Source organism: Hipposideros armiger, unplaced genomic scaffold (assembly GCF_001890085.2).
Source record: "Hipposideros armiger isolate ML-2016 unplaced genomic scaffold, ASM189008v1 scaffold_387, whole genome shotgun sequence".
NCBI lineage: Eukaryota > Metazoa > Chordata > Mammalia > Chiroptera > Hipposideridae > Hipposideros > Hipposideros armiger.
Genome location: NW_017731737.1, coordinates 1,451,820 through 1,468,843, shown reverse-complemented (window position 1 = coordinate 1,468,843; position 17,024 = coordinate 1,451,820). Strand labels below are relative to the sequence as shown.

Sequence of the window (17,024 nt, the reverse complement as noted above, 5' to 3'; positions counted from 1 at the left end):
GTGTCCCGAGGTTATATGTATATATAATTATAGTTGACATACAGTGTTATTCAACATCAGTTTCAGAAATACAATGCGTTGGTAAGGCCTCCACATCAACTATGAAGTGGACTCCCCAAAAGGGCATTGGTCCATCTGATTTTAATTATTATTTGCAATTTCCTTTTGCAGCTTCTAACCTTCTTAAAAACCAACATTTAGTTTCCTATCTATCCACCTAATAGCGAGCATAGTTCCTTGCACCACATAAGCCTTCCAATAAATGTTTATCAACTTTTTTAAAGACTTAATCATACATTACCCATCATTGCCAATTTAAATATTTTTTAATTTCAAATTCATAATACCATTTAATTTCTAGTTGTGTATGATTAGTTTTAAGCTTTGTGAGTATGAGAGCCGTTTATTATATTTCATATCTTTATAATATATAGCAAGATGATATGCTAATAATTAACAGACGTGAACAGGAGTCTGCTCCAAGTATGAGGAATTTATTTCTATGAAAATAATATAACTATTTATATTTATTGATTGACATATTCCTGTTTTGTTTGTCACTATCTTTCTGTGTCTTACTTTTCAACTTTATCTCCCTCTTCTAATGAAAAGAAACCCATTCATTCACCTTCTTTAGTAATATCCGTATCTTAAGAGAGAGTTCAAAATTACTAAAATAAGGTCTTGATGTATATTTATAATAACCTTATAAGGAAAAGTGACTTTTGTTATAAGATTATATTTGCTTCCAAATATATTGGGTTGTCGGAAAAGTCATGACACATTTTTGCAACGAAAAACATAGAAAAAATATGTTGTGACTTTTCCGACAACCCAATATGTTGTAATATTTTCTTGAATTGCAAAACAAGCAAAAATAATAGAAACAAAGCCTGAGAAATTAATCCCTAAGCTAATATTGCACTCTATAAATTGGGAATTGCATAAATTCAGTATCATGTCCAAATACATTTCTGCTATTTGAGTCATAACTACATCACATTACAATTTTTATACTATTCTTTAAATTATTCACTTTCAGAAGCTCATAATACTTGTTTTAAGATATTGTTGAATATTTAATATGCATAGATGTGGAACAGGTGCCCTCCCTAAATGTTCCAGTCCCAAAGCCGTTTTTCTCAGGAGCAACTACTGTTATCAGTTTCTTCTGTCTTTTACAGAGATATTTGCTCATAATTCTTCAAAGAAAGAAATGGAGACAGATCGTTGTGATACTTAAATTAGAATCATCAGTTTCCTGCTAGTACATTGTGGGCTTCATTTAAAATCATTCTGCCTTTTGCTCGTCTTTGTATGTATGTACTCACAGTGCATTGAACATGGTAACTATTCAATTAAAAAAAATACATGAAGAAGGAAGATCTGATGAAAATGGGGGGAAAAAAAGGAGAAAGAAATATGAAATTAATGTTCCTGATTTAACTTTCTATGATTTATAAGCTCAGTATATGACTTCAGAATGTTTTGGATTATCTTAACTTTGACAAGCATATGGCCACTCTATATTTGTAATAGAAGTTTAAATTAGCATTACTTTAAAATCAGTAGGCAATGTCATAATACAAATCATTGATACCTTAAAATCTTGCATTTAATTTGATTTTTGTATCCAACTTCTAGCCATTTCCTCTAAGATAATTGTCACTATCAAATCTTATGTATAATCTACAAGAGATTTAATTTATGATGATACTGTATATAATGTAGTTATTTTGTACAAATAATATTATTTTCAAGGGAAGGATTTGAACCAGGTATAGATTTGTATATATTTTTCTCTATTTGCATAAATAGCTGATGAATGAGTCAGAGAGGAAAATTTCGGAAAATTCTTTTATTCTAATTTTGCTCACATTTCAGTGAATTTAAGTTATCTTGTCCTCTGCACAATATCTTACACATTTAGTTTTATGGAGGTATGTCTTTATTAGGATATCCATGTAGTGTTAATAGTGGAAAGTAGAAGGTTACATGCATATATAATTTGAGATTTTTTTTTTAATCTGGTAACAAAAACCACTCATCTTTGCATTAGTTCAAATAAGTGATGTATATACCTGTGATATCAACTTTGCTTAAAGCTATAGAATTTGTGTGTATACGTCATAGTATTAATCCCAAATAACACAATTTCATGGGAACTCAGAATAATACGTACCGCTGTTGAAATAAACGTGCATTATTTTTCTCAAATTCTGTGTTCTTATGAAGAATTTTGGAAGGTTTATTTATTTAGTTTCCTTTGTTTAGTCAGGGGTCAATGAATGACATAGAAAACCAGGGGAAATACATTCTAGGGTATAGTAGCTTGAAATGTTTTAATGGTTACATATTATGTACAATAATGTACCCTTATCTGCAGTTTATCATGTGGTTACAGTTACCCACGATCAACCACAGTCTGAAAATATTCAATGGAAAATTCCATGAAAAACCATTTATGAGTTTTACATTGCACGCTGTTAGGAGAACTCTCACGCCATCCCTCTCCATCCTGCTTGGGACGCAAATCATCCCTTTTACCAGAATATCCATGTTGTGTATGTTGCCTGCTCTATATTCACTTAGTAGCCATCTCAGTCATCAGATCAACTGTGCTTGTGTTCAGGTAACTCTTATTTTAATTAATAATGCCCCTAAAGCCTAGGAGTAGTGATGCTGGCAGTTCAGATATGCCAAAGAGAAGCCGTAAAGTGCTTCCTTTAAGTGAAAAGGTGAGTTCAGTACAATAAGATATAGTGAGAGACAACATTCACATAACTTTTGTTGCAGTATATTGTTATAATTGTTTAATTTTATTATTAGTCATTGTTGTTAATCTACTGTGCCTCGTTTCTAAATTAATTTTATCATAGGTATGTATATATAGGAAAAACATAGTATGTATGTGTAGGGTTGGGTACTGTCCGCGGTTTCAGGCAACTACTGGGGGCTTTGGGAGGTATTCCCTGTGGACACAATGGGGCTACTGTACTGTAGATTTTGAATTTTTTTCATTTGGCTCATTCACCTAAATTATTTACTGTTGATGATTATATTATCTCTTGCTTCCAGTGCATTAGATAATCGGAAGGCTTTGAAAGGACACATACTGCGTTTTATATTTTGTTTCACGTGTCACCCACCCAATTAACACCTAGGTTAGCCCCTCACCTTGTGGTGTCAGCCTCAGACCTACAAGAAGCCATTAACACTGAATTATAGCCTTTTATGGAACACCTAGATCTGGAGAAGGGAACACTGGGATACTTTTTTAATAAAGTATAATATCAATCAGATACAATTATTAACTACATAGCTTGCATTTATTGTTTATTAAAGTTGGTCAACAATCTATTATGTTAATATTACCTACCCTACTTTTTAAGAAGCGCATTTTTTTGTTTGTTTTTAATTGGGGAATTGGGGGAGGGGAACAGTGTTAGGGAATTGGGGAGGGGACCAGCCAAGTTGTTGTTCTTCAATCTTAGTTGTGAAGGGCACCAGTCTCTATCTGGCTGCCCATCAGCAGCTCGTGGCCTCTAAGCTCAAGGTGCTGTGTTACAATCTTAGTTGTGGGTGGGCGTAGCCACCATCCCATGCTGGAGTTGGACCAGCAGCCTTGTAGATAAGAGCACACTCTCTGTCCTCTGAGTCATCCAGGCAGCAGCTCAGCTCAAGGTGCCGAGTTCAGTCTTAGTTGCGGATGGGTATAGCCACCATCCCATGTGGAAGTCGAACCAGCAGCCTTGTTGCTAAGAGTGCATGCTCTATTCACTGAGCCATTCAGGTGGCAGCTCAGCTCAAGGTGCTAAGTTCAGTCTTACTTGTGGGCGGGCATAGCCCACCATCGAACAGGAACAGGCAGTCTTGTTAGGAGCACATGGTCTCACCAGCTGAGCCATCCTGCCACCTGTTGGCAGCTCAACGGCAGCTCAGCTCAGGCGCAGCGTCACTGGCCCATGTAGGAATCCAGCCGGTGGCCCTGTTGCTCAGAATTGGCACTCTTAAGCTAACTCTTAACCTACTGAGCCACTCGGCCGGCCCAAAGCACATTCTTTCTAAAAGAGAGTGGAGTAAAAGGAATATCAGTTCAGAAGGGTTAAATATGCCTAAAGAATCAGTAGGTATATTCAAAGTTTATTCTGAGAAAAATAAATGTTAGCAAGTTCACTATTCTATACTTTTTCAAGTGGTTATATGTTAGTGTTTATTTTAATAGTAGTTTACTATCATCTAAACTAGTTCCTTTGTAGGCAATGACACCTAATGTCATTAATTTACCTAATCCCATTAATTAATGATATTATGTTAAACTAGCAGAAGAACTAAAGAAATAATTGATTTACCCACTCAGATACATAAGTTCATTATAACACAATTGTTCTATGGACATTCTTTCACTCCTTGAGGGTATAATCTTTTCCAAGAAAATTAGAATCATAAATTCTTAGAGTTTGAATGTAACTTAAAGATTACAAAAGATAAATCAGAGAGGCTGGTTTTGGTCTTTTTTTATTTTTTTAAAGAAATGGACAACCAAAAACCTCATAGTTCTAACAGTTCATTCATGACAGATCCCAGAGTAAAATCAGAACTTATTCTTTCCATTTTATTCCTCTTCAATGTTACACACACACACACAACATACATACACACATATGTACATACATGTACTCACTTATGTATACACAAACACATATGCAAACACATTAACACTGCCAACCTCTATGCCCACCAGAGGTAAAAACAATCTTAAGTTAACATAATGGAACGAAAAAAATTGAGTTTATTTTTGTCCTTGACCCATTTTTAGATTTCTACATTTTTGTGCACTAATCTTTTAATTTATAAGTGCTGAATAGTTAAGGGTTTTTTTTTTCCTGTGTAAAATTCAACTGATAATTGCAAAGAGGCTGAAAACTTGTATAGGATATTCTTGGATTATTGGGTATTTTAAAAAGGAAAAACAAAATATAGCTGCCTTAGCAATGTCTTTAAATTTTCCTTCACAAAGCAAACAAATTAGAAACAGATGTTTGCTTCTTTATTTTCAAGTACATTATTCAGATTTCTTCTACCATTAAGATAAGGTAAATTTCTTTTTTTTTTTTTTTCACTTTCAATTCTTGTAATATTTTACCAGCTCCTAAGAAGGTGAATGTTAGCGAATTGCACGTTTAGGATACTGTGACAATTGTATGTAAGTATTTTAAAATGAGAACAGTGGACACCTCTTATATTATTAAAATGTGGAACTTGGGAGGGAGCAGGAACTCTGCCGTGGTGCTTTGTGGTTTATGACTGTATCTCCTCGTAGAAGCCTGCAGACTTAGCCCCTCAGTCCATGCAAGGGCAGAGGGACAGCCAGGCTTCTGAAAAATGTTTTTTTCCAAAACTAACCTTTAAATTTAACACATGCTAAGCTTAGACATTTGGGCTGTGAGCTGGAGCTGGGAAAACATGTGGCTTCAGGTTTATTATGTTGAGACAGTATTTTAGTTTGCAAAGGAAACCTGAGAAGAACTCACTATGTTTGTTATTTCGTCCATGCTTCTTTCTGTGTCTAATGTTTGTTCTGCGCAAACATTATGTATGCGAGAACTGTGTTTTTCAAGGTTGAACATAACGGTTTGATCATTTTCTCCTTTGTTCAATTTTCCAATAAAACAACGTTGCTTCTCATTTCAGATTCAAACAACTCTATCATTGCTTTTAAAATTATGCACAAGGCCACCACGGTATGTGTAGTCATCCTTCTCTCTAATGTACTTCATCCTTCAGGGTGGTAATGGGGATGTTCTTTGCTTTCCCCGATCCCTCTGGTGCCTCCTCCTCCTCCCTCTCCTTCGTCTTTTCCTGGAGTGTCTCCTAGACTTTGGCAATTGCTTTTCACTTACCTTTTAGAAAATTCTACATTAAACCCTGGTGTGAAACTTTTTAGAACATACCTTCTCATCTATCAAATGGATTACAATAGTGAAAGTACATCTTCCTTCTCTGCTCTGTGTCTTTATTGAAATACAAGTATATAGCTGGCAACATTTTGCCCTTTCGCTGTCTTTACATGACAGTGATTTTACATATTATAATTCAATGTTATGTAAATTAATGATCAATTATTAAAATATTGAACCTTATTGATAACTATTATTCATTATCATTGCAAAGTTTTGATCTAGTGGTATATCTTATTGTTTTGATCTATAATCCATCCTTTTACATTTCTGGCAAAATTCTAAATCAGGTATAGTAGAAAATCTAGTTTTTGCCTTTTCAAATCATTGACAATGTTCATTATTTGCAAAACATTTAAAATCAAAGTTTTAATATTACTTTGAGAAGAAAGTTTCATAATGGGAAGGTAAAATGGTAAATTTAAAACGTTAACAGTCACAAATTATAATACATGGCAAAGCTTTCATAATTTGAATTCTGACTTGTTTTTATTGAGCTAAAAAAATAAACCTCACTTTAATCGATGTTGAAGGTTAGAGTCCCTTTTGTAACATTTGGACTGTGACTATATAATTCTAGAATTACCTCTATCAGTCAATACCATAAAGGAATTCAGTCAAGATGTGTATATGAATGCCTAATCAGCTAAAGTTCTTAATCCTTATTTTTCCAAAAAGCTGTAACAATTTCTGTTATGGTATGTTTAAATCAGAGCGAGATGGAGACTTAATAACAAAGAAAAGTATAGTAACAATTTAAATAGTTTTTTTCTGCCAGGAAGGCAAGATTCTGGGAGAATATAAAAGAGGAGCAAGGTTAGGATACTGACACAACTTCTTCTGATCTTTAGTTTTTTAAGGATTTTCTGTCATTAGATAATCTATTGCAGAGGCAGCAAACTACATACTAGGTCTATAAAAGACGGCATAAATATTCAGGAGCCTGTGCATACAGCTCATTTAAGCTTATAGGGTACAAGCCGAGACAAGGTTGACTTGGTGAAAAACAAAACACTAATGCATACCTCAGTTCACATTAAGCACATCTTTTATTGCAGCCTCTTTTTTTTTCCATTTCCTAATGTATGAGATGAAAACAAATCAAAGCCTGCTTTTGTATATACGCTAATCTACACTGAGAAATAATATACATTTTATTCATGTAAACCAAAAGGGCATGGTTATTTATTATTCATTACTGTCACCAGATAACTGACTGTCACTTGCAGTCAGAGTGGAGTCTGATAGAATGCTGACACTGATTGATGGACATGCTCCTGAGAATCTGCATAGGCAGACTGTTGAGGTCAGTGGAACATATAAAACCATCCTGGACCTGAGTGTGCATGAGGAACCTTGTTTAAAAAAAAATAAAATGGTATAGCATCAAGAATTCATTTGATTTTTTTTAAAGATTAATTTTAGATTTTTAACCTCATAATTATCAAATAAGAGTAATACCTTCTTTGATTAAAAAAATTCAGGTCCCTGGTGCTTTGGTTCACGTCTTAAGGAAAATTTTTTATTTTGTTCACGCCTTAAAGAAAGATAAATAAAATACATGAAAATGGATAGTTGCTTTGCATATACATATCTGATTTTCTGGAGTTTGCTTAGGGAAATACTGTTTACCTAACGAATAAAAGTTAAGAGTCATTGATGTTGAGTCTATAGGATATTAAAAATAAAAGTGAACTGTGTTCTCAAATTTCTCCTTGAATGGCTGTGAATATTATATACTTTTAAGGGATTCCTCAGCCATATTAAGTATACTTATTTTAATGGTAGTTGTTAATAATATATCAAAATGCATGGCTGTAGAAATTTTAATTAATAGTTATTTTCAACTATTTGTTAATTTTCTCAATTTGAATGAAAGCATTAGCACCGGAATATAATATGCAGAGTTTCAGAATCATTTAAAATGGACTTAATAATTTTTATTTCAAAGTAGAGGAAAATGATCATATTGTATTTTGTCTGCAACTTAATAAAAGGGTTAACCTGAGTTAGGATTGGTACATACTTATTTTCGTTTTTGTGAAATTTATTTGCAGTTCTCTTTTTTAGTACTAGGATTAGTATATTTTATATATACACATATTTATTAGCTAACTCTGTCATTCTAGATATACAAATATGTGAAATTATATTTTTGTGGAATAAATAACATTGGCAGTTATATATTATATTTTAGAGCTTCTGAGTTATAACTCAGAATACATACCTACTGAAAATATTCATTTTTTATAAATCTATTTGTAATAACTTTTTTATGATTTTAACATATGCATTTTTGAACATTTGAATTTGAGGTTAGGTAATTTCTTTCACATTATTCAAATATCAATAACAGATCTCCAACATATTAAAATAGCTCAGTCAGCATCTCAAAGCAACATGTAATTTATTATATAGTTACAACATCTTGCTAGATAGTAAATATTTTTATGTATTTTTTAATCAGGGAAGACTATATTTCACAATGTCAGCCACTAGTAGAAAGCAAAATAGAGTTCTGAAAATTATGTAGAATATTTTCAAGTATATTTATTTTAAAGTATGGCTGTCAATACTGCTTATATAAAGTGACTCCTACCTACTGAATACGTTTGCATAACGTATTTTACATACTTAGTCATCAAATAGACATGAGATTTGATTTTTTCGTTTAGAAGCATACTTAGAGAGTAAGGGTTAATTTCTAGAGACATGACATATCACTTTCATTAAAATGACATTGGAAAACTGAGATAAGTAGGTTCAGCATTTTCTGTGCTGACATGATGTTTGCTTGTCTGATTACATCCTTTCCAATAGACAGCAGAGATGCAATTACGAAAAAAGACATCTGTGCTAAGGTTTAGCTAGCCAAAAAGGGCAAGCTCTTGTGTTTAAAAGGTAGAGAATACAATCGATGAAAATGTCTGGAACTGTTAGCACCAATAAAGCTGAAGGCTCCTGGAAGCTCAGAGAGGGTCTTTTGTTGTAGAGATAGAAAGAGACCTAAACTATGACACTTTAGGGGAGCAGGGTCAGCAAGGAAGATCATCCATCTTCTTTAGTGGCAGCTTTCTGTCAGCTTCTAACCCTGTTCTGTGGAGGAACTGAGCCTCTACTGTTGACACCAACAGATTCTCAGCCAAGTGTAAATGAAGCTGATAATCACTGACCTTACCCATAGCAAACGAAACCCTGTGTGTCATTGAAGAAATAATATTATCTGACACTTCAAAAAGTGAATGATGGACAGAGATTGTGTGTGTGTGTGTGTGTGTGTGTGTGTGTGTGTGTGTGTGTGTGTTTGATGGTCAAGTAAGCAAATATATATCCTTTTGCCACTCCATATTTCTTGTTAATTTTCACGATAGCCACAGATTTATCATTTTGACACCAGTTTAACTTGGTATGATTTTCATTTACGTGTCATGACATTTTACATGCAGAGCTTGACTGTCCAGCAGAACAAGCTCTTTACTTGGCTTCCTTTAGTTTCTGCAACAGTGCCTAGTTATAGGAAGAGAAGATTCAGTTTTTTTCTAATAAAGAATATAAATTTCAAGAACATTCTGAGCTACTAGTTCACATTCAGAACATAATGAAGCAGAATATGTTTCTTTATGATTATAAACAGTGGATTGGTCTCATTAGAGAGCAAGTCGGAAAGGCTATATTTTGTTTATCATTTTTAAACATTGTCTAAAAGCTCCTTTTCTTTCTAGTTAGTAATATCCGTTACAATGTAATAGTCTGCCTTAGTCTATAAATCAAGACTTTCCTCTGTTTTTTTTACTGAGGATTATTTTTTAAATTGTATATTGTGTGTAGTCTCACTGTGAAGGATCTTCCATAGTACCTTAAAAAAATTGTCACAAAAATTAAGATTTTAATGTACCAGTGGTCGTAAATCCCCATTATATTAACAATATTAAGTAGTGTCTGTATACTGTAAGTAAAGCATTAGTTCTGACAAAAGTGGAAATAGTTGTGATAAATATAAAACAATCATTTTTAAAGAATGTGTGGAATTTAAGGATTTAGGAAACAGATACATTAAAGCATAGTGTTGAATTTTCAAACAGTCCCATGGAAGGTGACTATCTGACATGGTGGATTTTATGAGAATCGCCAGGACAGATCTGCATCTAATTGACATCAATCATGTTTCAACTGAAAATAAACAGTTGTACATTTTTTGGAATCTGTATATTGATTTTTGTTCACCTCATCAGTCTTGTTTATTTGTACTTAATAAAGGAATGGATATGTTTTTTGTTCTACCAAACTTGAAAAGACAGCATCTGATCAGTAAGATATTTTCTTCTTTTTTTTCAAGTAACTAAAATCAGATGAGATCATAAACAAAGTTTTCTCCTGGCAGTGTTCCTGAACCTAATCATACAAAGACACCAAACATGTGTATACTCAGTTCTTGTTTTTCCCCCATATTTGTCTGAATCTAAGCACCCTTCTAAGTGAAGCGATGCTCAAAGACCAGAGAGAAATTATCCTTGTTGATAGTAACTACACTGACTTCTGACATCTCTCATCAGTTATCTTCTGCAGGATTTAACAATGATGTACATAGAAAACGCCAAATATTACAATTGTAGCTTTGTTTATGAACTGTATGTGCTATCTGCACATATAGATATTAAGTTCTGTCAATGAATCAATTATTTTCAAAACAGTACTCTGACAAAGAGTGACTTCATAAGTTGTCTTATTAGTAGTGTTACTGTTGATGGTGGTGGGGCTAGGAGGGTGTACTAAATTAAGTGAGTTTCAAATCTCTTGAATTGCATTGGTTTGTACAAAGAATCCTCGTGACAAATCCAGTGGACACGAATACAAACAAACATACTCCAGAAATGGTAGCAGCCTCCAATTGTGGAGATGTTTTTTTTCTAAATGACCTACACAGTGTAGTTTAAGTGTCTATAAACATTTGTGAAAGGCTGTCTGGAGTACAGATGTAATTTTCCTTAAATTTTTTACATTACTTTGTGGTAGATTTTCTTGATTTCTTCAGAAATAGCATTCAAAGAGTTTCCATAATAGAAGAAAATAAGGAAGAATTGGTTAAAAGGCCGTAGATTTGGCTTCATGGAATCACGGGTTAATAGATTTAGCCAGGTGTTTGAATCTAAGTTTAAAAGGCCAATTGTACTTTATGATCTGCAGAAGTCACATTAGATTAGTAACACTGAAGTTTTGAAACCAGTGTCATTGTATGCTGCTGTTAAGTACATTTCAGGCCCTTTGCCCTTAGAGCTTACAGAGTTCAGTCTAGTTAAGCCCTACTAGCCCAGCACGGGGCTTTTTTATTTTATTTTTTTAATGCGAATCTGTATTATGTTGTCATAAGCCTTCTGGTAACTTTCTAAAAGTATTCCTTGTTGAATCATTTGAACCAGTAGTGTGTCATCTCACAGAATTTCTCAGGTCAGTCTTAGAGGCATTGTTTGAATTGGAAAGTTCTTTGAGACTAGGAAGGCACTAAACATCATTCATGTATTAATATAACAGTCATTAATTGAGCAACATTACTCTACTATATTTACATACAATGCTGATTTATAGTTCAGATTTTTAAGAGTCAAACAATGCCTGAAATAATTGTGATTCCTAGATTACAATCAGAAAGCCACAATTGCTGAGGGCTATGGTTGAGAAAAGATGCCAATAGAGGGTTATTAAAGATGCCTAAACAAATCATGCCACTTCAGAATGAATTATGGCTTGCTAGAACAGGCTTTAAAATGAGTTTCAAAGATCTTTAAATTCAATCATACTGTATAATCAAAGCATCCTTTTCTAGAGTTTATTGTTGTTATTGCCATGTATTATTATTAAATGAAATGAGATATTTTGTCCTAACTAGTATTAATTTTGTGGTGTACAAAGTAAGAGATTGCTATAAATTATTGAATAATAGATGTACATAAATGTTAAACAATTATACCCAATATAAATTTTGTTTCTATTCATTTTCAATGAAAAATTGAAACATTTGCGGTAAAATTAATTCTTAATTTTACATTTTATGATTTATTTTTAAGAGCTTACCTGGGAACTACATGATATCAAAATAGACGTTCTGTTTTAAAACAATAAATGGTGCTTTATTGTGTAAAGGAAGGCTTGGCATGCTTATATTTTTAAATATGAAAGAAATTACTTTGCAGTTAAGCAACCCCCAAAAGTCAGTCTTTTCCTCGACAGTGATTTTATACACTGTGTTACTTTTGTATATTCAAGAAACAATTTATTGAAAAATCAGGTAACTGGATAGTATTCACTTTTAAACGTTTTTAGTTTGTTTTTCTTTTTTAAAAAATAAAGAAAAAAAGTGGGACAGGTTATTTGTAGTATAATCAATTGGAGAATCATCAGGTGAATAGTGATATCTCTAACTGAGACCATGGAAGTTGTTTTTACCTTTGTGTCAACTCAGAGAGAAAAATAAACTGGCAGTTCCAATACCGGGCTTGACATTTCCCATCTTTTCCTATTGAGGCAGCCGGGCAAAAGCTCACAGGACAACTGAAAAGGTAGCCATCCCTTTGAGGGCATGGTTGATTTTACTTCTGATTCTTACCTTGCTGTAAGGGTCAAGGATTTCTGGCAAAGCTTGACTTATGTTGGAGGTCAGGAAAAGTGGGTGATTTTCACTTTCTATACCTGCAGCTCTTTGAAGTTATGTGTAGATTGCAGTTTACTCTGCACTGCTTTGTCAGCATAGCTGTGGATTTTTTGACAGTTGTAAAAGAATCCTGAGATAGAAGGGATTGAGTGTAAAAATGGCTTTTTCTGTCGAGCAGAAGACTACTGTGTAATTTTTGAAAATTTAGAATGTGCCATATAATTTTGTAACAATTTAGATTTTATATTTAAGGAAATTGTGTTTAGTGCTGACTGATATGCTCCAAACTATAAACATTATAATGGGTTGAAATCCAAGTATAATTCAGTTCTGAGATTTTTCGTTTTAGATTTTTCTGTCTCCTAAACCATGAGGAGTTTAACTTTTACTCTATTTTTAATTAGGTGGACATTAAACGAGGAAGTAATAGGTTAGAATAGTGGATTATTTTATTCTGAAACTCTTTTAGCTGGTTAAATAACTAACCAGTTCCCTTCCCTCCACTTCTCCCTCGTATCCTTCTACCTTTCCTTCTGTTATTTATATTTATAAATATAATTTTTCATAACTATGTAATATTCATAAATATATAGACAGTTTTCTCAGGTCAACAGGCTTTGCAATAAATCCTTTCTTATCTGTATCTTTTCCTTTGTGACTGAGGAAATTGTTCCTTGAGTTTTGCCCTATTGGTGCAACTTCCCTTGGCCCTCCTCTGTCTTGCTCTATGAAGGCGTAAAAGTTGACATGAGGAGGTCAAGATGCTCTGTTTTGTTCTTCTTGGTAACACCACATAATTATATCTCATCATTTGAATATTGGGAGGTGTTTTCTAGTTTTTTCTATTGCCAAATTTCTGTGTTTATTTCTTAGACAGTGGTATCACATTAGAAGTTTTTCAAGTGAAGATGACACTGAAGTTTCCAATCCCACTTTTATACCTGGAATGACCTTTCTTACCTTCAAGGTAGAGATGAATGTTTCGGAATCTCTATGAACCTTTGGAGGGTTCATATCTGGTATAAAAAATTCCAGGGGGATTGCTCTCATTACGATATACTCATAGCAAGACAACAAGTACTTTAGGCTAGATTTAAGTATTTGTTGACAATTAAAATTATTGCCAACATTTAATGCATTTTACTGAGAAAATTATGAAACTGACAGGAATGTAACATGCAGGGGGATTAGGGATTCTTCAGTGCTGCATGGAGAGTAGATGATCAAACAAAACAAAAATATTGGCATCAACAGGAATTCAGTACTAAAAAGGCGGTTGGGGAAAGATGTTTGGGATAGAAAAACATTTCAATTTAGTTCAACAAACATATCTTGAGTGCTTTTTGTTTATAGATTACTATGATAAAAGTGTTAGGGGGAGATAAATTTACATGAGCCTATAGATTGCCAAAAACACTTACAGTTAATAATGTTACCAATCAAGCAGTGAATTTTTAACTACATTTGAGAAATTAATTTCACCTTATAATTTTTTTCTTTTAAAATGTCTAACCAACAGAAAAGTAGAAAGAAGATCATAATGAACTTACTAATGGTCTTCAGGCTCTTTAATTTTTAAAATATTGCCACATATTTCTTTGTCCCCCCCCTTTTCTACCATGTGTTGTGTGTGTGTGTGTGTATAATACATTTATATTATCTATTTATATATTTCATATATGTTATATATGATATATATACTTTTTTTTGCTGGAGTAAAGGTTTGAAAGTAAGTTGCTGATATAATTAAATATAACTTCTAAATATGCTAGCATATTTCTCACAACATATTCTGCCAAATATATATAATACTATATTTCAAATACAAGAACTTTTAATATGTATTAAAAAGCTTATCTAATAAATAGTCTGTATGCCAATTTCCCAGTTACCTTAGACTGGCCTTTATACCTGTTTTTATTTTCCAATCCATGATCCATTTACAGATATGTTTGGTTGTCATATTTCTTTTCTTCCCTTTTGATCTACAACTTTCCCTCAACTTTTTCTTTCTTTTTTTTACTTACTCTTTTTAAGAATCCAGATCAGTTACGTCTTAGAATAATGCCGCTTGGTAGATTTCCCGGGCTGTCTCCTCATTGTTAGAATGAAGTTAAATTTTTTGGCGGAAATACAATTCACATGATGTGGTTTACTTTCTATAGTATCACATCATGCCAATTTGTCCCCTTATTTGTGACGCTAAATTTGGTGACTTGGTAAAAGTTATGTAAACAAGATTCTTCTATTGTAAATTTACTGTTTTCCCTTTGTTATTAATCATCGATCTATGCAATGATGCTTGGAGACACTATAATTTTCCAATTCCCTGACAATCTTTTACCCAGTGTTTTATTATCCAGTTTTTACCCAGTGTTTTATATTTTATTATCCAGTGTTTATAATATCAAGTGGAAGCATTTATTACATAGGTAGTTGTAGAATGTCAGCTTTCTAATTTTCTTATTTCTTCTACATTTCGTAGTTTGTTCTATTCCATAAGAAAGAGTTTTTCCTTTCTCTGGTCCCAATTTGTATTTTATTTTATTTTTTTGAATAGTGTTATGGACACACACGTTCTAATACAATAATAGTTTTTAAAGTAAGCTCCTACTTTAAGAATTAAATTCAATGTTAATGATATACTTTGATGTCAGTTAATAGATTTTAGGATTGAAATTCTAGCCCATATCTTTCAGCTTTTTTTCTATTATTTTTTACCTCCTTTTTTTCCCTTTGAAAAGAAGTTTAATGCATCTATATTGTTATGCATACTTCATAACCAGTGAATAAGTATTTCATTTTCAGTAGAGTTAAGACATCTTTCATATTGGCAACATTACCCAATTAAAGCAATTAAATAATGGTGAAACATATTTCTTCTGGACTAGAGACACACAGAGGTGCCAGTCCAGAATTCACCACCAATTTGCTGTGTGAATGGGCGAGCTGTTTACTCTCTCAAGGCCTTGGTCTCCTACATTCAAAATGGGAAATATTAACATTATCTATTTCAAGAGATTGGGTATGGACCAAATTAATATACATAAAGCACTGGCACATAGAGAGTGGAAAATAAATATGCATTAAAAACAAGATGATGCTTGTTCAGCATTTAGCACACTGTCTAACACATGGTAAGCAATCAATAAATGTTAGCTATAATTGTTATTATTCTAAAAATTGCTCTCTGTATTCTGTTTTGGTAAATGAGGCTGGAAATGGTCCAGAAGCCTTATTGATTCTATGTCCTTAAAACCTCTTCAATCTATCCAATCAATGATTCCCCATCCCACTGCCACCATTTTAGTTTCAGTCCTTGTCTTGTGTACCTTAGAGAATATCCGTAGCCTCCTAATTTATGTTTGCATTTTGTCTTATTCCACTTCAATATTTTTTCTACTTACGTTCCAGAGCAATTTTTTAAAATTCAAATTCAACCATGTCATGGCTTTCTTTAAAATATATCATTTCTTCATGTAGTTACCAAGATATTTCTTACCATCTTATTCAAAATTCTTTTCAACTTGCCTTTGCTTGTTTTCATGCCTATTACACAACTATGCTGAATAATTCGTGGTATGCTAAATACTATCTTCCTCCTTGTGATTTTCATATATTGTAATTCTCTGCCTAGATTGTCATCTCTTTTTGAAAGACGTCTAATCTCGTCATCCTCCACTGCCTCACGGTCCCCTTCCCCAAAAGCCCACAGCCATGCTGGTCAGGCACGTCTCCATTGTGCATCAGCTTTACTGTAATGTGCCCCATTGGATTGTAGGGCACCACAGAACAACGACATTTTTTTATATCCTTCTCACTTAGCACCCTACCAGGCTCACCCTACCTGCTCAGTGAATAGAAGAGGAAGGATTAAACATACAAGCGAGGTTCTTTGGTGAACTTCTATACAGCAGAACGCAAAGATGACATACCTTATCCATTGTTCAGTTAACTGCCAGATAACAGTTAAGTGCCAACAAGTCGTTTTGATGGTGAGGGGGGTTCTCTTTCAGGGCAAGAAGAAGACCTTTGACTCTGAACAAGGAAATACTAACCTAAGTGCAAAAGTAGGACATTAAGACGATTATGAGATATCCATAACATGAGATGGCATATAGACTCTCAAATCATGTCATGAAGTTATAATTATTTACATGGGAAAATGTTTACAATATTAGGCTAAGTAAAAAGCAGTGCACAGAGTTGTGCACTGCCACTTTTAGGGAAAGACTGGAAGAATATACATGATATTGTTAACGTGGAGCATCTGTGGCCAGTGGAGATGTAGGCTATATTTAGTTTTCTTTGGATTATTCTATGTTTTTTTATATGTCCTGCATTGATCATGTATTATGATACATATATATGTATGTGTGTGTGTGCACATATCTGTAGTTAACCCATCTATAATTTTA

The 17,024-nt window shown here is 33.3% G+C and overlaps 1 protein-coding gene across 7 annotated transcripts in view; it reads left to right on the top strand.

The window, feature by feature from the left end:
- EPHA7 (EPH receptor A7) overlaps window positions 1-17,024 on the top strand; it is a 168,998-nt gene that overhangs the window by 19,323 nt on the left and 132,651 nt on the right. The window lies entirely within an intron of this gene.